We start from the raw sequence: 24,985 nt of genomic DNA, 5'->3' as shown, positions 1-24,985 counted from the left end.
TGCATCAAAAATGGGAGGAAAAGAAAAAGTTCAGAGATTTGAATGGATTCTTTCCCAAAATCTCAAAGCCAGTAGAAATGATATTTAACCGCAGTTCCATAGGTCTCCACAGCTCATCCTTCCACTACAACTTGCTGTTAATAAGCAACAGCCTCACATAGTCAGAGACAACCTTTTTCTTATCTTCTTTACATATCCTTGTCAGGGGCAGGGGGGATTCCAGGAAACAAGAAAACCAAGTTCCTTTTGGAAAGGGGAATCATAAAGGGGTGGGTATTTATTAGAGAACATGGAAGGGAGATGCAGAATTTTTCTGCTTCTTCCTATTTTTTTTAAGTCCCTGTATCCCAGAAAGTCTGGAGACACTTGAACATACCCATTGGGCTCCTAGGGGCACGTGTGTGGTGAATAAATCCTCAGGTACCCAGAGGAAAAATCCTAATCACAGGGTGGAGGAGGAAATAGGCGTTGCTCTCCCCAAGTTGGAGAGGTTAGACCAGTGGTTCTCTGACCTTGCTTATCCAGGAGAGCCATCTGGATGACTTGCCAAAACCCAGATCCCTGGACCCTACCCTCAGGGTTTCTGATCAGTAAGTTTCAGGTGGGGTCTGATAAGGTGCGTTTCCAACCTGTTCATAGGGAGCATAGATGCCATAGTTCTAAGGGATGTATTTTGATAATCACTACCTCCTAAACTATCCCCAGAACCAACCAGACTGGCACAGTGCATGCCTGGGGCATCCCAGACCTAACAGGTGCACCAAGAGAAGACTGATTCACATCAACCTACGAAATCTTCCCCATGATCAGTGGGTTATTGAAGGGCAGTGTATTGGGGTGACCCACTTTCTTAAAGAGGGCCAGGGAAGATGCTGGACTTCAGAGTTAGACCTTACGCTAACCCCAGGGCTAACTGGACCTGACCCCAGAAGCTTGCTCTGCCCCTTAGGAAATGCGTGACGTTGGGCAAAGTGCTTGGTGTCTCTGACTACCTTTTCCTCATGTGTACTTAACTTGTAGAGTTGTTACAAGTCTGAAAAAGACCAAGGTGGAGAACCTATGGGCACAAAGCGGTGTTCAAGAATTGATATTGCTTCAGGGAAGTGGGTAAACCCATCCAGCCTCCTCGGTGACAGTACTGGTCAGGGGGATTCGCGCTGCAAAGGCAAGGTCAGAACCGACTTAAGTTAGCCGTCCTTCCTAGAGCCTGCCTCTATGTACTGCAACTTCGGGGAGTCAAGGCTGGTTTAAAGGAAGGTCTAAAAATCAAGGAGAGTGCCTGAACTTCTGGAAGATTAAAAGTCTCCTGGGTCTTAACCCACAGCTTGTGGCTACACCAACAGAAGGGGATGAGGAGAGCTGAACTCTTCTACCAACACAAAGAATTCTCTGAGCCTATGACTCCTTACCACTTTCTTTCCAACGTTATATAAACCTTTCATCTTGGTGGCCCTGAACTCAGAGAAAGGAAAATGACCAAAGATATGTGTATTAAAAGCAACACATTAGGTCATGACCATTGGTCTATCCAAGTCAACTGTGGTGGTGTCATCCCGCGGCGGTGGGGGAAAGGGGGTGGGTGGGTTACGAAACTCTGATCCTTTATGACGTTACCCATACGTGGTTGGAATGATACCTCCAGGAAACACTAACTTTCTCAAACCAACAGAGGATGATTGTAACTAATAACCTCCAAAGGCCAATAGTGGAAAGACAAGTTAGTTATTGTCTGACCTAATTAAGTAACTTAGATGTTGTACCGGCTTCTTCCAAAAGTTGAAGTTATTTTATAACACTACAGCTGTAATGACACAATGAGACATGGGCCTAATGAGTAATTTTATCAAATTAATTCTTTCTGAAAGGATACATTTTTATGCTCAGGAAAATCACTCCAGCTTTTTTTTTTTTTTTAATGTTTTGCTTTTTGTAACTAATTTTAAAGATCACACTGTGCCTGTTCCATTTGCTCTGTGAGTCTTGCAATAGCCCCAGTTAAAAGCAATAACATTTGAATTTGACATAGGCCCCCAATCTTTACAGTCTCTCAGTGCATCCTATCACTTTGGATGATTAAAGTCCCTGGTTGAATTAACTTTCAGAATCTTCCATTTTAATATCCTAGCAAGGAAGACAGCTGAACTCCTCTAAGTAAGAATCATCTGAATTAATCATCAACCTCCAACCCATCCCACCTTGCCTTGATCAATGGGCAAATAATGGTTTGTACACCGAGGAAGTGTTTTTCTGGGGTCTAATAAATGAATGGCTTCAATTTCCCAGTGGCTTATGTCGAGCTCCTTACAATTTGCTTTATGCCTGGGACAGAGCGCCATTCCTAGCTAACATATTGGCTGGGATATCCTTTGAGGGCATGATACTTAAATAATGTACTGTTTGCGTCCATCTACTTGGGTGAGATCATATCTTAAGATGCATGATCTAATAATATATCTTAGTTCTTTATGACAGTGGTTCTCCCTGGAGGGATTATTAGAACACACATTGTGAATCCCCACACCAGAGTCAGGAAGTTTAGACTAGTCTAGACTAGAACCCAAGAATGGCCATTCTTGGAGAATGGACATTCTCCAAGTTTCCAGGTAATACAGATGCTGCTTGTCTGGGGGCCACACTTTGAGAGCCACTGCTTTAAAGATACTGACACTACTTTTCTTTTTAAAATAATTAAGTTATAATGGTTTCCCATGTGGCATAAAATGGACAGAAGATGGAAGCTATTGTTAAAGTCCTTACCTTGCTGGATGCATTTCTTTCATGGAACGGTCTGTTGCAGGGAACTCTATTAAAAATATCAGCTCCCAGATTCTCCCACTGACCTCAGAGATGGAGAGAGGCGGTGCGTCTACCTGGTCTGAGCATATCACATCATATTTGCTTATAATCAGGGAGACCACATCTTGGAAGAAATGGTCATGCAAAAATACTGACTCCTTTTTCAAATGTGATGTCACCAACAAAATGGTTCTCACAAAAGGTGAAAATCTCCAAGAATGAGGGTCAATTCATTTCCCAGGGACTATGGGACACGGAACCCTCACTCTAATTTTCTTCATGGGGAAAGGGGACTTAGCTTCCTGGTTGACCCCAAAAGAACTATCAAGTAAGGACAGACAGAGGTATCATTAACAGAAGTCTTTTAGAATTAGGAACCACCAGCCAAACTGCCTTTTTTTTTTCTGGTGTGCCAATCTAATATCCAAAGGAAATAAAATTCTAGGAAAACAGCAGCACTGTTCTTACTCTGAAAAAAAATTTAATTTGCCTTTATAGATAAGCTGTCCATTGAAGGTTCCCGAGTCTCTCCTTCCAGACAGATGAGTATGCCTGTGTGTGTGTGTGTGTGTGTGTGTGTGTGTGTGTGTGTGAGAGAGAGAGAGAGAGAGAAGAAAGAAAGCCAACTGATATACCTAAGATTTGAGGCTTGCTACTCTAATAAGATGGTCTGTTCTGCTTCCAGGGATCAAGTTAGGTCTCTTACTAACACGTGAACTATGGGGAATGCTAACAGTCACGCTGAGACATGTGATTGATGTTCTGTTCTAGAAGGAGCCCGCTCTCTAGTGCAGTGTATCAGGGAAGAGCACTGACGTGAAACTAATCTACTGGGTCCCAACAGACCTACCATTTACTACTAGATGTAGAATCTTGGCCAGGTTACCTGCTCTCCTGAGGCCTTAGTTTGCCCACCTATGCCACTGAGTACTTCTCTCGTAGGGCTCTTCTGTTGAGTAAAGGAGCTAATGTACGGAAACCACGTAGAGGATGCCTGCCTCATAGAAAACACTATATAAATACCAGTCATTATTATTTATGTCCAAACACTGTGCCATCCTTCTCCTTTTGTTCTATGCAAATTCTTCTTGCTAATGTTATTTGGATTGGCTAGCATCCAAAATTTAGACTTCTGCCATAATTATCTACATATGGCAGCAGGATCATTCCAGAACCACCCTAATGACTTTGATTAGAACCAATCACCTGTGCCTATTTGCACAGCAGAATGATTGGCAGGGTTTTGGAAGAACTGGGTATTCCAATTATACTCTCGTTGGGTATGGACTGATTTGAGCAAATATGCCAGTCAGAATCATGCTCAAGCAGATCAGTTTCTGTACATTTTTATACAATGCAGTAGGAAGACCAGAAGAAGAGAAAAAAAAAAGCACGAAAGAGGAGAGGAACTATTGTTTTATTCAATAAATGCTGTTCGAGCCTCTATGTTCTGTGCATTGTGCAAGATGGTGTGGACTGAGAGGTGGGTATGCCACTCCCACTCTTGAGAAGCTCACATCTAGTGGGAGAAGCAGACCAGGAACTCAGCAAATACGGCACCATATACCGAGGGTTATAACAGACAGCCTCAGGGACTGCTGGGAGAGCACACAGGTGCTTAGAATGGCAGTGCCTGACTTGGTCTGGGGAGATGCGGTCCTCCCAAAGCCCAGAAAGCAGGAGCTGAAAGACAGGTAGGAGCCCTCCAGGCCAACAAGGTGGGCAAAGGCCTCATGAACAACTCTGGGAACAGAAGTTCAGAAACACAGATGATACTGAAGAAGGCAGAAGATATAGGGAACCTCAGGGTTCTTAAGGAAGGACCAAGAGGTCGAAAATGGTGCCAAGTCAAAAATGGAGGGATTGTTTAAGAGGTTCATCCCAGGCATGTGGCGTGTCTACACACCACACGGCTATGGGGTTGTGTAACTGTACGAGGGTGACTTCTCCAGGAGAGGGAGCGAAGCCAAGAGAGCATTTGCTGACAATTGAGAATTAATTTTCTGTGTAAAGAGAATGTACCCGATCCACGGTCTTGGCTAATATTGCTATTGGTTATCTGTAGAGAGGGAGATGTTTCAACGAGCTCTTCTGTGATGATAATATGTATTGTCTAGCCGTCTGGAAAAAAAAAATATGCAGTGCCCAGCTGGTTGGAAAATGGATTTTGGAGAATAGGTAGCCGGTCCGTGGCTGGGATGGGAGCTAAGCAGCTGAACACAGACACCACCCCACCCCACCCCCCGCCCTGCAGGAAACAGCTCCTGGACCAGGGGTTCTCAACCAGGGCTGCGTAATGGGAAGATGTACAAAATACTGATGGATGGGCATCAGCCCCAGAAACTATGAATTGGTCGGTTGGGGGTCAGCCTGGGTGAGAGGATATTTAAAAGCTCTCCAGAGGTTGTACTCCATGTTGAGAACCCTAGCTCCCTAATTTGGTCCCTTCCAGTTTGTCCCTGGGCCAGTAGCAACCCTGGGGACTTGTCAGAAAGGCTGAGTCACAGGCCCACCCGTAGGCAGGTGTACGGGATCATAATCCGTATCTTAACCACATCCTCGGGGCCTGGGGGGGTGATTCAATACCCTTGAGAGTCTGATATGCACCCATCGGAGCTATGCATACTTTTTCTTTTCTTTTTTTTTTTTTTTTAAGTTTTGATGAACCTGACAAGCAGCTGGAGTTAAAAACCACTGTCCTAACGTGTAGGCCAAGTCGGACAGAGGGCCCATGGTGGAGACATCTGGGCAGTATTTCTCTGCTCTGTGTGGGAAGTTGGGGAGGGAGGCAGATGCTCCCCCCTTGTCCCAGAAGCGGGGTTCCACACTGAGAAGGGGAGCATTATGTGACCCAGGGATTTCGTGGGAGGCCTGCACAGCCCCTTCTCATGGCCTTAGGAACAGATGGAGATTAAACATGAGCCCGAAGGTGAGGTCACTCTGGTGGCGTGAAGTGACACACAATTTCCATGTGAGTCTCCAGAAAGGATAGATAAGGGGCAAAGAGTTTAAATTTCCTTGTGTGAGGCCATGCATGTATGTGTGTGTGTGTGTGTGTGTGTGCGCATGCACACGCACACGCCCAGTGCAACAGGGCGTTATGGTGTGTCCTTGAGCATCCTTCGGTGGTTATGAGAACATCTCTCCAGTTGAGAAGTCCCTGTGATTCATGCCTCACACTGACCTCCTTCTGCATCTGGCCTGCAGCTTTAATTGGTAGAGATTTCCAGGCCTTCCTGAGCAGGGAGAGGGCAGATGGAGGTGGCCAGCCAGACATAAGGAAATAGCCCAGCGAGCTAACCACAGGCATCTTCTTTCCTCTTCCTCTGCTAAGAGGCAGCTGGAAGGACTGTGGTATCTGACCCAGCGGGGTGTTGGGGATACAGAGGCATGAAGTCTCTGGATGGTCTCTATCCTCCTTCTGGGTTTCGGGGGGCCAGATTGGGACCCTGCTCCAGATCCCCTAGTGCCTCTCCTTGCCCAGGCATGCTCGGGCAATAGACCCTCCCCCAGTCTAGCACAGGGTCAAATGCATGGAATGAATACAGAACAACCGGGCAGATGAGTAAGTATGCTGTTCCGAGTGAAACTACCCTTTTCTCCAGAAGAACAAAGAAAAGAGTCTCAGAATCACCTATGCCAGGAGCTTTCGACTGAGTCTGGCTTTGATCTCCACAGAAGCCGCTCGATATTTTTATTTTTCTTTTGACAGAACACCTCGCTTCTTCGGCTGAAGTGTATAATTTCCTACCTAGCTCTCGAGGGGCACCTCAGTCGTCACGAAGATAGCACGGGTGAGAGGCTCATGGGACTGGGGTCTGGCCTTGGGGTCTCGGGCACCCTCCCTACCATCCCTGCCTTGGAGTTCCTGGGGAACTGTGCTCCTGAGTGACCCCAGTGGGACCTGCCTGGGACTGGCTGACAGGAGGCCTCTGGGAACACCAACCCCGCCCTGCTTTCTCTCAGGGAGGGAATGGACTGGGAACATATTTAGAAAACGTGTTCATTGTTGCTTTAAAAAATCTCCTCTGTAATTAGGTACTACCGTGGGCAGTCAACCACGAAAAGCCACAACCAGTGCTGTCAAATTCCATAAAATGAAAGAGAAACCAATTAGTCCAAGCGGAGAAGAGGCTGGCTGGGCCCCAGCACCTGTCCCAGACAATCCACGCCCACACCCACCCAAACTGCAGTCTCCGCTCAGGCAAGCCCACTCTGCCTAGGCATCTCCAGATCTGCCTGGCGTGGATAGGGGGTCCCTGGGAGTCTCCAACTTCTCTCCTGAGAATCCATCTCGTCAGTACCTGGGACAGCAGTCTTGGCGATCTCCCTTACGGAACTTCTAAAACAAGCCTCCAGACCTGCCAGTTGTCTGAAAAGTGATCCAATCAGATTCTTGGCACTTTATGCTTCCCAGGGGCTCCTGAGAAGAACCTGTGCCCACGGGAAGAGATAAAGGGTACAGACACGTGCACGGACCCTATTCTGTTCCCTGACCACTCCTGAACTTACTCCAAAGAAACCTGATTCTTGGGAGTGAGTGTTCTCTACCTGAGTGATTCCAGGGAGAGTGAATTTTAGGTGGAGTGCTTTATGAAGCCTTAGTTGCATTAGTATGCCCACCCAGAAGTGTGGGCTCTCGGGGCGCTCTCTCTCAGGGACCCCAAGCCGCATGGCGTGAGCAGTCTTGCAACACTTCCTCTCCACGAGGAAGACATTTCAGGGATCCAAGGTCAATGTTAGGAGGCTGTGAGGCCATGATTCCCTCCACAGGGTGCAGCTACCAGGACTCCAAATGCTTGTGTGACCTTGACCCAAGGGAAGAACCTGCACCTTCCCATTGACATCACGTGTTCCCTTACTGAGGCCTACCTCGGCACCTGAGAGTTCTGCCCAGAAGTGACATACTCCATACTGTCTACTCACAGACCTGGTTCTCCTTCCATCCTGGTGCTTGGCACACCCATGTGACTTGCACAGCCCCAGCCCAAATCAGGGGTCCTGTGCTCACAGAGTCTGCTCAGACAGGTTTCAAAATTGTTAAGGACCAGTGCCTTCCAAGTGCCCCCCTTTCCTCCCCTTTCTGAATAGCAGTGCTTGTTGTGGATTCCCTGTCCATATTCTACCTCATCAGTCCATATGGGGAGAAACATGACTTTTCAGGTTACAGATCTCTAGGAAGGTTAAGAAGAGCTGCCTGAACTTGGACACGGGAAAATCTCTTGGAGGTTAAGTGTGTGTGGAGGAAAGCAAGCTTGGTATAAAGTCATCAAGGATGAGTAGGCATTCAAAGGCAAAGGAAACAAAAGCGAAAATAAACTTTTGGGACTTCATCAAAATCAAAAGCTTCTGCACAGCAAAGGAAACAGTCAAGAAAACAAAGAGGCAACCCACGGAATGGGAGAAGATATTTGCAAATGACAGTACAAACAAAAGATTGATATCCAGGATCTATAAAGAACTCCTCAAACTCAACACACACAAAACAGATAATCATATCAAAAAATGGGCAGAATATATGAACAGACACTTCTCCAATGAAGACATACAAATGGCTATCAGACACATGAAAAAATGTTCATCATCACTAGCCATCAGGGAGATTCAAATTAAAACCACATTGAGATACCACCTTACACCAGTTAGAATGGCCAAAATTAGCAAGACAGGAAACAACATGTGTTGGAGGGGATGTGGAGAAAGGGGAACCCTCTTACACTGTTGGTGAGAATGCAAGTTGGTGCAGCCTCTTTGGAGAACAGTGTGGAGATTCCTCAAGAAATTAAAAATAGAACTTCCCTATGACCCTGCAATTGCACTACTGGGTATTTACCCCAAAGATACAGATGTAGTGAAAAGAAGGGTCATCTGTACCCCAATGTTCATAGCAGCAATGGCCACGGTTGCCAAACTGTGGAAAGAACCAAGATGCCCTTCAATGGACGAATGGATAAGGAAGATGTGGTCCATATACACTATGGAGTATTATGCCTCCATCAGAAAGGATGAATACCCAACTTTTGTAGCAACATGGATGGGACTGGAAGAGATTATGCTGAGTGAAATAAGTCAAGCAGAGAGAGTCAATTATCATATGGTTTTACTTATTTGTGGAGCATAACAAATAGCATGGAGGACATGGGGAGTTAGGGGAAGGGAGTTGGGGGAAATTGGAAGGGGAGGTGAACAATGAGAGACTATGGACTCTGAAAAACAATCTGAAGGGTTTGAAGAGGTGGGGGGGTGGGAGGTTGGGGGAACCAGGTGGTGGGTATTAGAGAGGGCATGGATTGCATGGAGCACTGGGTGTGGTACAAAAACAATGAATACTGTTATGCTGAAAATAAATTTAAAAAATGATTAAAAAAATGACTGAAAAGGTGGGAAAACAAACATTTAGGTTTTGTGAAGACAAAATAAACACTGTACATTTAGGGAAAGATTAAGTATACCAAGCAGCCTACTCATACAAGGTTTGAACTGAGGAAGACAGTTAGGTCATGGTCTCATGGGTTGTGAGATCAAACCCCACATCAGGCTCCACACTCAGTGGGGAGTCTGCTTGAAGATTCTCTCCTGCTGCCCCTCCCCCAACTCGTGTGTGTGCTCTCTCTCTCTCGCATGTGCTCTCTCTCTGTATCTCTAAAATAAATGAATGAATTGTCAAAAAAAAAAAAATCAAGGAAAAGTGACATGCAGGTTACCAGTTTGGGCAACTAAAAGAAAGTGACATCCATGAAATGTCATCAAAAATAATTGGTTTTGGAGGAAAGACACAGTTCTCCTTAGGATGTGCTGACTTTGAAGAGATTGCAGAAAATGCAGACAGGTCTCTCCCTTCCCCACTTCTAGGGCCACATGTCTACGAAAAGGCTTTCATCAGTAAAGTGCATCCAAAAGCCAAGAGAGGCAAGAAAGACAGGTCTTGGGATATTTAACTAGGAATAATGCCAAGAGTCATGCAAGTAAGTACATCCTCTAAGGGAAAGCTTTAAGAAAGAGAAGAATAAAGGGTTAGCCCAGAGCTTGGAAAGTGTGCAGGTTCGTGGGGTAAGAGAAGGGAACTATACACAGAAGAGGAAGCAAAGAAGGCACATTCAAAAGAAGCTGTAGTCTAGTGTCATGAAAGATGATTTTTAAGTGAGTAGGAAGTCCGTAGTATCAAATTCTAGAGAAAAAGCAAAAAAAGGAGGAATGGAATCTAAGAGAAGTCCTTAGACCTTAGAATTATTTTGTACTGGGGAACTCTACCAGCAGAGTTTAAGCTAGTTCTTTGCCTGAGAGTTGCATCATCATTGGCTAAAATCTCTCACCTTCCACGTGGCCCAATGTTGCCATGGAAGTTGTTCTGATTCTGGGCTGCCTGGGTGGCTCAGTCTTTTGGGCATTCAACTCTTGGTTTCAACTCAGGTCATGATCTCAGGGTCCTGAGATTGAGCCCCATGTGTAGGTCTGTGTACAGTGCAGAGTGTGCTTGAGATTCTCTCTCTTCCTCTCTCTCTGCCCTTCCCCTTCATTCATGTTGCATGCACACACTCTCTCTCAAAGAAATCTTAAACAAACAAAAAAAGTTCTGATTTCTGTTCTCCTGGATCTGCCACTCTAGTAAAATGAGGAAGGGGGTGATAACATAATTCCAGAGCTGTCAATGACATAATATTTAGTCCTATATGCAGTTGGTAGACTTAATAATCAGCATGTAGGGTTTCCCATAGTCAGCAGCAAAAGGAGGGAATGACTACCACATTACAGAGGAGGCTGTAGACTGTGGCTGATCAAGAAAGACACTGCTCACGTGTAGCTTTCTTCATGCACCTGTACATCCCATGACCCTGGTCTATCTCTCTGTTGTATAACACAAGTAAAAGCTTTACAATCACATAGTCCTGGCTTTAATTCCAGCCCCGTTCTTTCTAGTTGCATGCTCAGCATACCCAGAAAACAGAAGAGGCCCAGATATTAAATGACTTTTAATTAAAAATATATATATATAACAAATCTCAGAAAGTTGTCTTTCCACTCCTGCTATAAGCCCTATGGTGAACAAAAACAGTCTGGAATAAAAAGTGGAAGAGAGAAGAGGGGAGATTGCAGCAATTTTGTAATTCTAGATGTAGATCTAAGACTCCTGTTGGAATAAAAGTTCACTCTAAGTATGAAAACCACTGAAAAGCTCCCTGATAAGTCAGAGTACTAACTACAGGCAAATCAACATGGTGGTCCTCTGTAGCATTGTTTCTGGACAAGAAGAAAGTCAAAAGGAAGAGAGAGAGGCCCTTTGGAGATTTGCTAGAAGCCCAGGGATGGGGAATGGGATCCAGTAAGACAAAGGAGGATTAAACTCTCAATAATAATAATGCCAATTAGAGAAAGTGTACTTTCTACATTACTAGAAAAGGCTACCATTGAAATAGGAATCCTCTACACTGCCCCATACCAAAAAGAAAAAAAAAATGGAGAGAAGAATATGAATAAATACATACAAATCTTGAAAAACCTGAACAAAGAATTCAAACACCTCTACTGCTGATAATTTTCTTCCAGCTCCACATAAACGTGACCATGAAGAAGACACTGAGCACAACATTCTGAAATGAATTAAGCAGCCTTAAGTACCCATTTGTAGTTATTAAAAAAATACCTTGAAAGTGCAATTCAAACACTGAAAATAAACAGAAAAAAAATGAAAGAGAATTTACTGATATCTGGAAAGGGATGGAAGAAAAAGAAAAATTGACTAAAGTACAACATGCATAAGAGGGAACAGAGTGTAAATAAACCTCAGCAAAGGCACTGAGGAAAGGCAAAAATGCAGCCATGACTAAGAAATGAACCAATAGAAGCAGTGGAAATTAGAAAGAAGGGAAGGAAACACCTATAATTTGGTCCCCTTAAGAAGAAAGACAAAACTGGGCAAGAAAACTAATATATAAAAACATAATTCAGCAAGACTTTCTTTAAATTAAAAGAAAATCTGATGGTACATACTTTAGGAGCGAAAAGGTACCCAGGAAATGTTCTCAGAACGATCATCTCCAGTGCTAAGGTAAAACCAACAGGCTTCAAAGATAAAGAAAAAAAATGCTCAAGGCTCTCAAGCAAAAAGATCAAATAACTTACAAAGTCAGAAGAATCAAACCATCATTAGAGTTCTCAAAAAGTAATCTGCAATAGCTTACAAAGAGAACAACAGAACAGTGTCTTCAAAAACTCAAGGAAAGAAAGTGGGAACCTGGAATTCTACAACCAGTCAAACTTTTCTTCAAGCATCAAGGCTACAGAACAAGTTTCAAGGATAAGAACTTAGGGAAATCTGTTTTCATGAGCTCTGATTAGGAAATCTACTGGAAGATAAACTTCATCCAACCAAGAGATGACTGGAAAAACATCAGAGGAAAAATAATGGTCATGAGGAAGGAGGGAGAAAGAGACTGACTGACCACTGTCAGTCTAAAAGGTTAAATCCCAGCTGGCTAAGAAGGGTACATGACTAAGGTACAAACACTGTATGGTGGAAAGTAGAAATTGGGAGAAGAAAGTAGAATAAACATACTCACTGTTGTGTAGGCAAAACGCATAAGTTAAAGGATATCATTAAAAAACTAATAAAACTAATAAACCAAATGAAAAGGTTTACATTTAAACACACGGGACTAAGGAGCATTGAACAGTAGGTACAAAGGTAACTACTAGCAACAACCAAAACTTGAAAACTAAAAGAACCCCACATAATAACCAACTCAAATACCAAAATTTTCAAAATAAATTAAATAGGAAAAAATACATACCTTGTAGGAAAAGTAACTAATAAGCTACCCTCAAAAGCACTAGGTCCTGATAGTTTTATAGGATAATTATTTCAAATCTTCAAAGACCACACAGTCCCAATGCTGTACACATAGCTCCACAGTACTGAAAGGGAAAGAAAATTCCCAATTCCTTGAATAAAGCCAGTGATATTTACTTTAGTAACATTGATGCTAAAAAGACACATAAAGACAGTAAAAGAAAGAAAAGTACAAACCAGTATCATTCATGACTAATGATATAAAAATACAAAATGAAACATTTACAAACAGAACCAATACCATATTAAGAAAATAATACATGACCAAAGTGGGATTTATTGTAGGAATGCAAGATTGGGTCAATGTTGGGAAATCCATTAATATTATATACCATATTAATAGATCTAGGGAAGTAACTTTAGATGATATTTCCATAAATGATGAAAAAGCCTCGGGCAAAATTCGATACCCATTCTTGATTAAAAACAAAACAAAACAAAACAAAACAAGGAAAGGATATCAAGGGACACTTTAATTTTTTTAAAGATTTTATTTCAGAGGGAGAGAGAAAGAGCAAGCATTAGTCGGTGGCAGGGAGGGATAGAGCAGGAAGCAGACTCCCCATTGAGCAGGGAGCCTGATGTGGGGCTCGACCCCAAGACCCTAAGATCATGACCTGAGCCAAAGGCAGACACTTAATCGACTGAGTGACCCAGGTGCCCTGAGGGATACTTCTTTAAAAAGATTTATTTATTTATTTTAGAGAGCATATGATTGGGGGGGGGTGCAGGGGGAGAGAATCCTCAAGCAGACTCTGTGCTGAGTGCAGAGGCTGACTCGGGGCTCAATCCCAGGAACCTGAGGTCATGACCTGAGCTGAAACTCAGAGTCAGACTCTCAACCAACTGAGCCACCTGGGCACCCCAGGAATTGAGGAGTACTTTTAACATGAATCAATCTGAATCAAGTATCTATCTATGAAACCATCCATCTTCTCCTTAACTATCTTGGTCCCGAAGACAGTATCTTAATGGGAAAGCTCTACAGCATTTTCTCTAACATTGAAACAAAGCAAGGATGCCTTGAATCCGCCCTAGTACTCAACACTGTACCAGTGATATTAAGTCAATACGGTCAGACAAGATGAATCAATCAGAGGCATAAGGGTAAAGGAGAAGCAATATTACCTCTGTCTGCATATGATAGGATCATGTAACTGGAATGCTAATGACAAAAATAAGCAATGCAATAAATCACTAAGGTAGCAGAATATATAATTAACACACAAAATCAATGGCCTTCATGTACATGAATGTAGCCAGGCAGAGATCATGAAGGTAGAGAAACCCCAGTTACAAACAGAGACCAAGGGGTTCAACGACTTAGAAATAAACCTGGTAACATCTGATGCTGGACCAGGAAAAATGTTTTTCTTTTGTTGGAAAGGATGTTAGTGGTGCTTTGAAATATAAAGTATAGACTAGGTAATGGTCTTCCATCAACGTTAATCTTCTGTTTTGATAATCATACCATGGATATGTCAAAGAATGTTTTTGATTTTAGGAATTACATACTTAAGTATGAAGAGTAAGGGACATCATATCTTCAATTTACTCCCAAATACTTTTAAAAACCTATATAGGGGCACCTGGGAGGCTTACTCTGTTAAGTGTCTGCCTTCGGCTCAGGTCACAGTCTCAGGGTCCTGGGATCGAGCCCCACGTTGGGCTCTCTGGGGAGTCTGTGTCTCCCCTTCCCTCTCCCTCTGTGCTCTCTCTCACTCTAACTCTCTCTCAAATAAATAAATGAAATCTTTTTAAAACAATAAAAACAAAATGTATATGATTGCAGTTGTAAAGAGTACTGTGATACAGAAAAATGAAGAGATATCAATGTTCACAGAGGTACAGGGGTTAGAGAACAGCTCTGGAGAGGACTCGGGTCATAAGAAACTGCCCACCTTGTGTTTCAGCCCACACACACACGGGTCCCGGAACATCAGGACTGGAAGGCATACTGTAGAAACGTTTACAGGTAGAAAGATGCAGAGCCAGAGAAGTGAAGGAATTTTCACAGGAGCACATTCACCTTTAACAACTCAGGTCTCTTGACTTCAGTTTAGTGTAATTTCAATTCATCCATCTATCCATCCGTCCGTCCGTCCGTCCATCCACTTATTCATTCATTCACAATATCCACTGAACATCAACTACATGTATGAGACATGGGGAACACACGGTAGACATCTCCAGACATGGTGCCTCCTCACGTGGTTAGTGGCAAAGACAGGTATCGGGCAAGGAATCATGCAAATTAAAAGTAACTGAAGAGTGTGGGAAAGGAAACATAGAGTGAACTCGGAAAATATAATGGAAGGTCTAGGTCCATGCGAAGGCCAAGAAGACTAACTTGTAGAAGGGAGAGTCAAGCCAAGACCGGAACCATGAGTAGATTGGTATGATAAGGACCATAGGGGAAGAACTGCCCAGACAGAAAGAACAGACTGTGCAAAGGCCCTAGAGTGGGAAGAACAGGCAGGAGCCCAATATTGATGAGAGTTCAGTGAACGGCAGTACTCAGAAATGAAACATTCTTGGCCTCGCGTGCCTACCTGTTTGCTTTGCTCCTGAGTCACACTGTCAACAGAGGGACAGAGGAAGGAAGAAAGAGGATATGCCATTGTCATTTAATAGTTTTGAACTCAGTATTTATTTATTTAAGAGAAGGAGCAAGTAGGAGTGGGCAGAGGAAGAGGGAAAAAGAGAATCTCAAGCAGGCTCCATGCCCATCGCAGAGCCCAATGCTGGGCTCCATCCCACGACCCTGAGATCCCGACCTGAGCCGAAACCACGAGTCAGACGCTCAACAGACTGAGCCACCCAGGTGGCCCTGAACTCAATATTTTTATGATGCACAAGTGCCATTCTGACACGTTAGGGTGAATATTTAAGACTCTGGTTCCAGGAGAGAGCCTTTGAGCTTTTATAAAGCAAAGAGCGACAAGAGGTCTAAGCTTCAGGTGAGGTTAGGTATATTTAGGATTAAATTAGGTTAGAATAAGATCAGTCTGGCTGCTCAGCAGAGGACGAGATGTGGGGGGCAAGCATGGAACGCCATCTGGGAGGCCTTTGAGAGCTATCTAAATGGGAAGGGAGGGAGTCATGGACTGGGATGCTGGGATAAGAAGGGAGCACACAGGGGCCCCTGGGAGGCTCAGTCGGTAAAGCACCCAACTTCCGATTTCGGCTCAGATCGTAATCTCACCATTTGTGGGATCGAGCCCCACGTGGGGCTCCTCACTGCCTGCAGAGTCTGCTTCAGATTCTCCCTGTCCCTCTGCCCCTCCCCCAGCTTGAGCGCTCTCTCACTCTCTCAAAATAAGTAAAACCTTAAAAAGAGAAATCAAGGGCTCAAGCAGCAAGCAAGGTCAGGAGACCAGAGTGAGCAAGGTCACGAGGCCAGAGTGGAATGGAGTGGAAGTGCACATGGATGGGAGTGGTGAGGCAGGAGAGGTCCCAAGAATAGCTTGCAAGGCTCTACTTGAGCCCACGAGGAGCCAGGGGGGGCCACCGGCTGGGAGCCCCTCGCCTTCATCTGCACAAACGTTAAGTTTCTGTGGAATCTGCCCTGATTCAATCAGGGCGTGGCTAGTGTCCATATTCCTGTTGAATGGACACAAGGCTTGGGCATCTGAGTTCAAGTGCTCTCAGCAGAAAAACCAGAACCATTACGCTCCCCCAGAATGACTCTCCAGGGCAAAAGTAAAAAGATTCACTGGAAAGCGGATGTGAGAGCAAGCGTCTGACATCCATCCTATTCAAGGAATGAATCCTTTATAAGCTCTTGGCCCCCATGAACCCAATGGCTCATGCACACGTTGCTGCAGGAAAAGCTGTTGCTTCAGGTATGAACCACGAACCATCTAATGTGAACCTCGGGGAGGGGGGTGGGAAATCACCTCCTTCTAGCCTGAGGCACATCTTCCTTCAGGTACCACAGAGCGTGGGCAGGGGACTGGGCCACTCTGGGAATATTTGGGGACGTTCCAAGTCAAAGGTCTCCTGTGGGAGGAGGCTGGGTGCCTGACTCCACACCGTAGTTCACATCAGGAGGTGTTTCCTCCTGAGATGACCCCAGGGTATCGGAGAACAAGGGGCCTTACAAACCTTCCAGGCCCCGTCTTCCTCAAGGAAACAGGCCTGACATGGGGAGACTTTCCAGACTGTAAGTCAGAAAACCCATGGGTGTGGGGGTAGTGGAGTCTCCATGGGGCACTGGCTCTGTGAGCCCACCGGATTGTCTCAGCTCTGCAGTCCGGTGCTCCATGATGGACATGCAGGGCGGATGCTGGCTGTGGGGGAAATAGAGGCAGGAAGTTGACCCTAAGTTTGCCGTGCCCATTTCTGCCCAGGGAGTCTGCCTCACACAGGGGCCTGCTTGGTACATTGTGGTTTTGCTTAATTTATTAAGCAAGATTTTTTTTTTTTTTTTTTTTGAGAGAGAGAGAGAGAGAGCACATGATTGGGGGGGGCAGAGGAAGAGACTCTCAAGCAGACTCCGTGCTGAGCACAGAACCCGATGCAGGGCTTGATCCCACAACCCTAAGATCATGACCTGAGCCAAAATCAAGAGTCAGATGCTTAACTGACTGAGCTTCCCAGGTGTCCCTTGCTTACATTTTATTCTTAAAGGCAGAAGAGTAGAACGCAGCAGGAGAAGACAGGCGGTGATACCTGGCTGGAATTCTGACCTCAGCCCGTGTTTTGCTCCCCTTGGTCCTGGCAGGATTTAGGACACTGCCTCCAACCCACCTTTCCAGGGTCATTTCCAGCTGCCCCCCCCCACAGGTGTCCCAGGGCCTCTATCACTTCCTCATACCCCACAAAAGGGGTCCTATGCCCTGTCATACTGGTGTTTCCATCTCTGTGCCTTTGTCCTCAACCTGCAATGCCGACCCTGCCCCACTCTTGGCTTGTCACATCCTTCCTGCCCTGCAAGGACCATTCCAACTCCCATCTCCTGTAGAAGCCCATTTAGGACTCCTCCACTCAGAGAAAAGGTTTTCCTCCTTTAAGTCCCCGCATCCTCCTCTCCCCCACACTCTTCTTGGGATATGTTTTACGGCACTTCCTTTGTGTTTGACAGGGATGGTACTTCCAGAAGCCAGGCACTATTTTACTCGTCTTTGCTCAACGCATAATTAAGTTTCATGGAGATAGACAAAGCCCCGTGATTCTGATATGTGGGACAGGTTGCTCAAGTCTTAGGACGTCTTTTTGCATCACCATCCAGAGCTCAGGAATTCCCCTTAGGGAGGAATTCTCTCCCTCCCCAGCTGCAGGACACCCTGGCTTCCCCCATGAAGCAGAGGCTTCATGGCAAGAAGAGTCTCAGAAATGGAAGTGACCTTGAAGACCCTCAAGAGGATGGCACTTGAACTTGAAACTCCTTGAGGGTGGTGCTGCTCAGATTTTTATGTGCGTATGAATCACCTGGAGGTCTTGCTGACATGCAGGTGTAGTAGGTTCAAGGTCTGTGTTTCTAACTAGCTCCTAGCAGATGCCAGTGCCCGTAGCCTTAGCCTTAACCCTTGGAGAGTAAGACTCTTCAGCATTTGAAGCCACGGATAATATGAAGACCTCCCATTGCTTGAGCTCAGTGCTCTGGTGCCTATTATCTCATAGGATCTCCACGTAGTGTCCCATGAGGCAGGGAGCACTATTAACCTTATCTTATAGATGAATGTCACAGAGGTCAAGGTCACAGGGCTAGCAGGCGTGGGGAGAGCCGGGAGTTAAATGAGCCTGTCTGACCCCAGAGGCCCTGTTCTTCTCACCAAACTCCTTCTTCCACCATTATTTAAGGAGGAAAGTTTGCATCACCACCTGGAGGTCAGTAAGACTGAGGCTGGCCCCGTGATGCCAGGCAGGAAGGGCCGGCATGTCATTATCCTGCCACATCCATCATCTGCACAGAAGCTGAGTCACAGAATTCTATGGTTATGTTCCAGAGAGCGGTAGTGCCCCGGAGAACTGAGATCATCAGTTTTCTGTCCCACTTCGGGGCCACTGAGAAATCCTGGCCACAGATGCCCGCTGGTGTAGGGATGACGGCACTCCCAGCACCTTTCTGGGCCTGACAGCCCCACAGCTTTGCTCTCAGGGTTCCTGAGACTCTTGGCATTGAGCAGCAGAGAATGAGGGAAAGCCAACGCCAAGGGCTGGCTCCTAAGAAGGGGAGATTCCCAAGTTGGATGACCAGTCATTGCTAAGACCAGTGCCAGGAAGACGATGCACCAGCAACAAACTTGCCCCTGGGGCCAACGTGGGTCATGGGTCATGGCAAGAGGAAACTCCAATCTGGCACCAGCAAGCAAGTAGAAAGCAAGCAAAACATGGCCCAGAGCTGCTAGACCTCTGGCTGAGCACGTCAGCCTCTGGGAAAACCCAAGAACTTGATCCTCTATCCTCTCCCAGTTGGGACTTCAAGGACATTTGGGGTGCTCCGAGTTTCCTTTTGGAAACCTCCCTTCCTGTCTGAATGGAAAAGGAGTCAGGAGCTATGTTTTCCTGGTTTCAATGTACCAACAAGACCTCTCTCTTCCCTTGCTGCTGGAGACTACGGGACATCCTCCTCTTCCGAGCAGAACACCCAAGGACCCTACAAGTGAGTTGGCATTTCCCATGGAAATTTCCCAGTGCATCCTGAACCCTTGGCCTTGTGCCACCTCTCCCCTCTTTACACCAGCCCAGCGGCCTGTCCCCCTGGACTATCCCATCATCCCATGTGGGCCAATGGTAGAAGGCCTGCAGGCAAGCATTAATGGGGATTTTTTTCTCAACACCATGATTTCCCAAGGTAACGTGAGCTTGATGATGGCTTGGATGCCCCAACACCCATCAGTGTCTGCTTTCAACCCAACCACTGCCCTTAGAACAAGGAGAACCCAAGAGGATGGTCAGTTTGTAGATGGACACCCTCAATGCCTCCAAGTGGGTCTCCCAATGCCAAGGAGGGTGGTTCTATCTTAGAAGTGGGCCATTGGATGCCTCAAGAAATTGGCTCTGGTGGGCACCATGCTCCCCAAGGTCCATCTGCAAGGTTCAACTGCTACCCAAATGAACCTAGCTGAAGATGGTCCTCAGTAAGACTGAGGAAGGACACAGTGCCCTTTCTTCCCCTTCCCGAGATGGGGAGGGATCATGGATGTTCCTGTCAGCAGGACCTATGTAGGAAAGGGGGCTCTGTGGAAGAGCTGCTTTTAAGCAAAATGGCTGACCTCACACATGGAAGTATCCAATTGGGAACCGCGTGAGGTATGGTACTGGGTTTCGTTCTGCCTTGGTCTCTTCTTGTTTGAACAGCAGTAATTCTGAGCCATGGATTCACCAGGTGGGCATGGAATTCACTGGCCATGCAGACCCGTCTTTACTTTGATGCAGTCAGCTTGAGCCAATCAACCACTGGGCGAGGTTGATGCCATTCTAACAAATGCCACCGAATAAGGCTGAGCACACGGAGTCAAAGCCCAGTTCTTGGTATTAGCTCTGAATCAGGAGTGAACAGGAACAGGCAGAGAGTAAACAAAGGAGCTGCCCCGTGACGCAGAGCAGAATGATCTGCAGACAGCTCAGATCTATGGTGCCCTCAGCCCAGAACCCAAGAACTCCGCCCTGCTCTGCTCCCACTTCTTCCTGCCCACCTTGGCCTACAGAGAAAGTACGGGAAGGAATGTTCCCAGGTGGCCCAGGCTTCTCAGAGGCCAATCTCAGGCAAGCCAGACCCAGCTTTCCCTGTCTCTTGCTGTACTTCCCAGTTCTCCGTTGCCATGGAGACCAGATGCCTTCTGAGCTCTGTGCTTTATCTGGAGTCCAGCCTTGGAACACCTTGGCTTAGGGAAAGCCCACTCACTCCCCTGGCTCCCAGAGTGGGAAAATAATAAAGATTTCTTTTGCCATGATGGTTTGGGGGTCCCCTCACCACAATCCACAGGATGGTTTGAAGGCTACTGCTCAAACCCAGGTGCGGGGGTTGTGGCCTGCCCCCCTTCTTTCTTTTCTAGAGTTGAAGACCTCATCTCGAACCCTGGGTACCACAGGGTTCCACAGGGTGCCACAGCCGTGGCAGCCCCCAGGGTGGGCTGTTTATGGTTGTGCGGGGCCTGAGGAAGTGGAAGCAAGACCCTCACCTCCGTGTTCACTGGCTCCTCCCCTTTATTCAGACCCACTCCCACGTTATCCTTTGGACCCCATCATGACCCCATAAGAGGTCTGCCGCCTCTTACACTCTATTTCAGCCACCACACTGACCCCAAGGCTCTGGTCCTCACTTTCTCCTACCCTGATTCCTTGTAGAACATGTACCTGGACTCATCACTGGCTAACACCTGTAGGCTTTCTGCATGTTAGGACCCATCCCCGGCTTCGTCCCCTGCTCAAGGGACAGGTGCCAGCAGCCCAGCCCTGTCCCTCTGGATCTCTGCTCCTTGTCCTTAGATCTGGGGACTCGAGCAGGTGGGATGCTGTCCCTGCCCCTCATTGCTGAGCCTCCTGAACTAGCATCGGGATGGTCACATGCAGCTCTGATCTCAGCAACCTCCTCAGATGCCCCTCGTTCATCTGCAGGGAGCCCGGACTCTCCTGCCTTGGCTTCTGCCTCAGACCCCCCGGAGAGTCTGGCTGGGCAGCGGGGATGGACAGAGCCAGCCTGGTCCCTGGGTAGCGTCATTCAGACAGAATGAGGCAATCCATCCCCTCGAGGTCTGTCTGCAGGCTCTGGAACGGTCCTCCAGGGCGGCAGCTTCCTCCATTCTGGCCTCGTCTCTATCTCCCAGCTGATCTCAGGGAAGTCCTGAGGCCTAGGAGCACCCGTGGCTGTGCAGAGGCCAGCCCCAGGCAGCGGCATCCTGGGTGTGAGTCTCTGGGCCCCAGATGGGTGTGGAAGATGCTCTGAAGCCACCAGGGCTGGACTGGCTCATATGTTCTCATTAGGGTGACCAGGTGTCCCCGTTTGCCTGGGACTGAGGGGCTGCTCAGGAGGCAGCCTTTCATGTGCTGAAACTGGAACACTGGGGACAAACAGAGTTGGAAGACCACCCTCTCCCTCGCTCACAGATGATGACCTTGCTTCTCCAAATCACTGAGCACCAATGGCATACGCCCACCTGCATGTACCTGGGGCCCTGTACGCTGCCTTCCATCAGTGGGGGATTTCTTGGGTGGGTTTTGCTCCTGGTGGAGATCCACCATCTCCATGGTGGATCCCATCAGCTCTTGCCTACCGAGGACACCACTTCTGAACCCCCCGCCCCCACCCCCACCCCACCCTGCATCATCAATTTCCCCTTCTCTGCTGGACCATTCCTACCAGTGAGCAAATACACTGGGGCTTCTCCCATCTTAAAACAGAACAAAACACAACTCTCTTTACATCACACCCCCTTCCGGGTCCTGCCCTCATTCCTACTCTGCATCATGTTAGCCCTCTAAAGGGTTTCTGTACCTGCACTCCAGTCCTCTTCCCCCATTCCCTTATTTTAAAGATCTTTTGTAGCAAAATGGGGCTGACAAGGGCTCTCCCACGGGGTCGTTGTAAAGGTGAAAATAAGATGGCATGTGTCGAAATGCTGGTACATAGTAAATGCTCAGCAAATAGGAGGCTTTATCACTGGGTTTCCACTGTGGCAGCCTGGGGGATGCTCTGGTTCCCTCAAGGCTACTCTGGGGCCCTACGTGGGGGGCCTGGGTGGGTAATCCTGTCTAATGAATAGAGAAAACGATGTAGGGGGACCTTGGTTTAAACTCATGGTCAGTCTGGTCAACATCTTCCTCGGCCTTGACTTCCATTTACCCTTGAAGGCAGACTCATGGCTACATGACATCCTAGGCTAAAACACGGAGTTTCCTAACAGGACAAAGATGGAACCGGGGGCTTTGGTGGTTACGAAGCCCCCCCCAAAGGTCAGAATTCCGGTTCTTTCAATGTCTCACCTTTGCAATCCCAAGAGCCAAAAACACCCCCTTGTTTATTAGGGTTTGTCTTGGAAGGTTTAATTACCTGTGCACCGTGGATCTCATTCTAAAGCATCCTCACCCCCAGCTCTGCATTCGCACGAGCCAACGCCAAAGCCGGGATGCCTGTCTCTCCCCATGATGCCTCTGGGGCCTTTGAAAGGACAGCCAGGGCTGGCTACATCCCAGTATCTGAAGAAGTTGCCACCACCATCTAGAACAGGGACCGTTATTGTGATTTTTCAGATAGTCAGAGTCTTCTAGGAATACATGTGAAAATCAGGGATGCAGGCTAACAGGGCAATGGTATGACCTTCTAAAGCAGGAGCCGGTCCCCCATCAGTTCTGAGTGTCACGGTGGGGCCAAGCAGTAGTCCCCAGAAGGCCTAACGCCAATTTAGGAAGAAGAGAAAAACTGGGAATAAAGGAAAAGGTACGCAACAGACAGGGGAGGTGAAGCAGAAAGAAACAAATAGAAAAGGAAAAGGAAAGGCATGAAACACACAGAATGAGCAATGGCCCCATGTTCGATGCCCCTGAGGGGTGCCCTGCCCATGGCATATTTCCAGGGGGCCGCTCTTGCTTCTAGGTACCACTCAGAGCTGAACTTGGGTTGCACTGAAGGAAGGGAGGATGGAGCTGAGCCCTTTCCCAGAGATCCAGGCTGTGCAGGGAGAAAGATTCTGATATCAGAAGGAGAGTCCTGTTTCCAAAGCTCCTCCCCCAGCCCCAGTCTCCTGGCTTATGGAATTTTAGTTATTATCTCAAGAGGAAAAGCCACACCAGGTACATTCCTGGAGGAGAGAGGAGGTTTCAGAGGCCTTGAGAGGAAGGGAAGGATAAAAAGGACCTGGTGAGGGTGGTGTCTGGTGGAGGGGGCTGGGAGTCGGGCCAGGCACACTCAGGACGGCTGCAGGAAGCAAGGACAAGCTAATATCAGGGAACTCAGCAGCAGCCACAGCAAAGCCCCATACCCATGGTGGGGTAGAGCTGACCGGATGACAGCGACCCAAAGGATGAACAGGGATAGAGAATCGTCTTTATGTTGCTCTGATAGAGGTCTATCTAGATCTTTCGGAAGCAGCCTAGTGTCCACTACCTGATAAATCCATGATCTGGCTCCCCTCTGGTTCGGGTCCCGTGTCCTCCTCTTCTCATCCTTTTCTACCCTGCTTTATTCACACTAGCCCCCCTCCTACTTCTCAGCACCACAAGAAAGCTTCCACCTTGGGGCTGCCCTCCTGTTGCCTCTGCCTGGGATGCGGGTCTCTGCCCAATTACCACCTCATCCAATCTGCCCTTCCTGACAAGGCCGGCTCCCAGCCGAGCATTCTCATCCTTGCACCTGCCGGAGGTCTTCCCCTTGCTCCCATTGTCGAGAATTCATTTTGTCTGCTTTCCCCCAGTGGAAGAGGAGTTTCACAGAAGAAGATCCCATTTTGTTTACTTCTGAATATCGCTGAGTGCCAGGCAGGCCTCGTGAAATATTTGTTGAATGACTGTATGAACCTAAAGTTGTCACCATTATAATCTACATAGGGAGTTCTTTAAATTGAACTCTTTGGTGTTTCATGTTGGACCACCTGCACGGGGTAGGGGCAAGGGTGGGAAATTACTGGGGTTGAGAAGGCTTGGTAAGAGCTGTCATGTTTTCTGGAAAAATTCGGATCCGTTGCTCTGCCCCATGGCTGTAGGAGTAGGGTAGCCAATCTCCAAGATGGCCCCCAGGGATCCCTGGCCCCTGATATTCCTGTTCTTGAGTAACTCCCTCCCATCTGGAATAAAGCTGACTTGTGTCACCAGTAAGATATGGAGCAAATGACAGTGTGTCGCCAACAGGCTTGGTCATAAAAGACACTCGGTTTCTCTCTTTCTTTTCCTTGGATCACCCACTCTGGGGAAGCCCAACCACCATGCTGTGAGGACACGCAAGTCGCCCACGGAGAGAACATTGTGGGGGCGGGGGAGGGGAATGCAGGCTTCCTGCCAACAGCCAGCACGCTGGGCGCCAACGATCTTGGAAGCCGGTCCTCGGCCACAGTCAAGACTTCAGATGACACAGCCCTTGCTGCAATGTTGACTGGAACTTCATGAGAGACCCGACCCAGAAGCATTCAGCTCAGCTGCTCCTGAATTCCCGACCTGCTGAAACTATGCGAGATCATACATTTGTTTGGTATTGTTTTAAAATGCGACATTTTAGGTCTGTGTAATTTGTTGCATAGCGCGAGGTAATCATCGCAGAGCACGTGATGTGGGGGCGGGCCGTCCTAAGCTTCGAGCCATATGGGGATGACTAAGATTGTGTCTTTCGCTGGTTCACCAGGTCACCCAACTCCCCTTCTGGTCCCAATTTGATTCTGCAATTTCGCATAGCCACAAATGCCACCT

At 47.1% G+C, this 24,985-nt stretch overlaps 1 protein-coding gene across 1 annotated transcript in view; it reads right to left on the bottom strand.

Annotated features, from left to right (window-relative positions):
- LOC111161094 (shisa family member 6) overlaps positions 1–24,985 on the bottom strand; it is a 280,061-nt gene that overhangs the window by 118,620 nt on the left and 136,456 nt on the right. The gene's annotated exons all lie outside the window — the stretch shown is intronic.

The sequence above is a fragment of the Enhydra lutris genome, unplaced genomic scaffold (assembly GCF_002288905.1).
Source record: "Enhydra lutris kenyoni isolate GAN:26980312 unplaced genomic scaffold, ASM228890v2 scaffoldscaffold82, whole genome shotgun sequence".
Lineage (NCBI taxonomy): Eukaryota > Metazoa > Chordata > Mammalia > Carnivora > Mustelidae > Enhydra > Enhydra lutris.
This window is presented reverse-complemented; position numbering and strand designations above follow the sequence as displayed.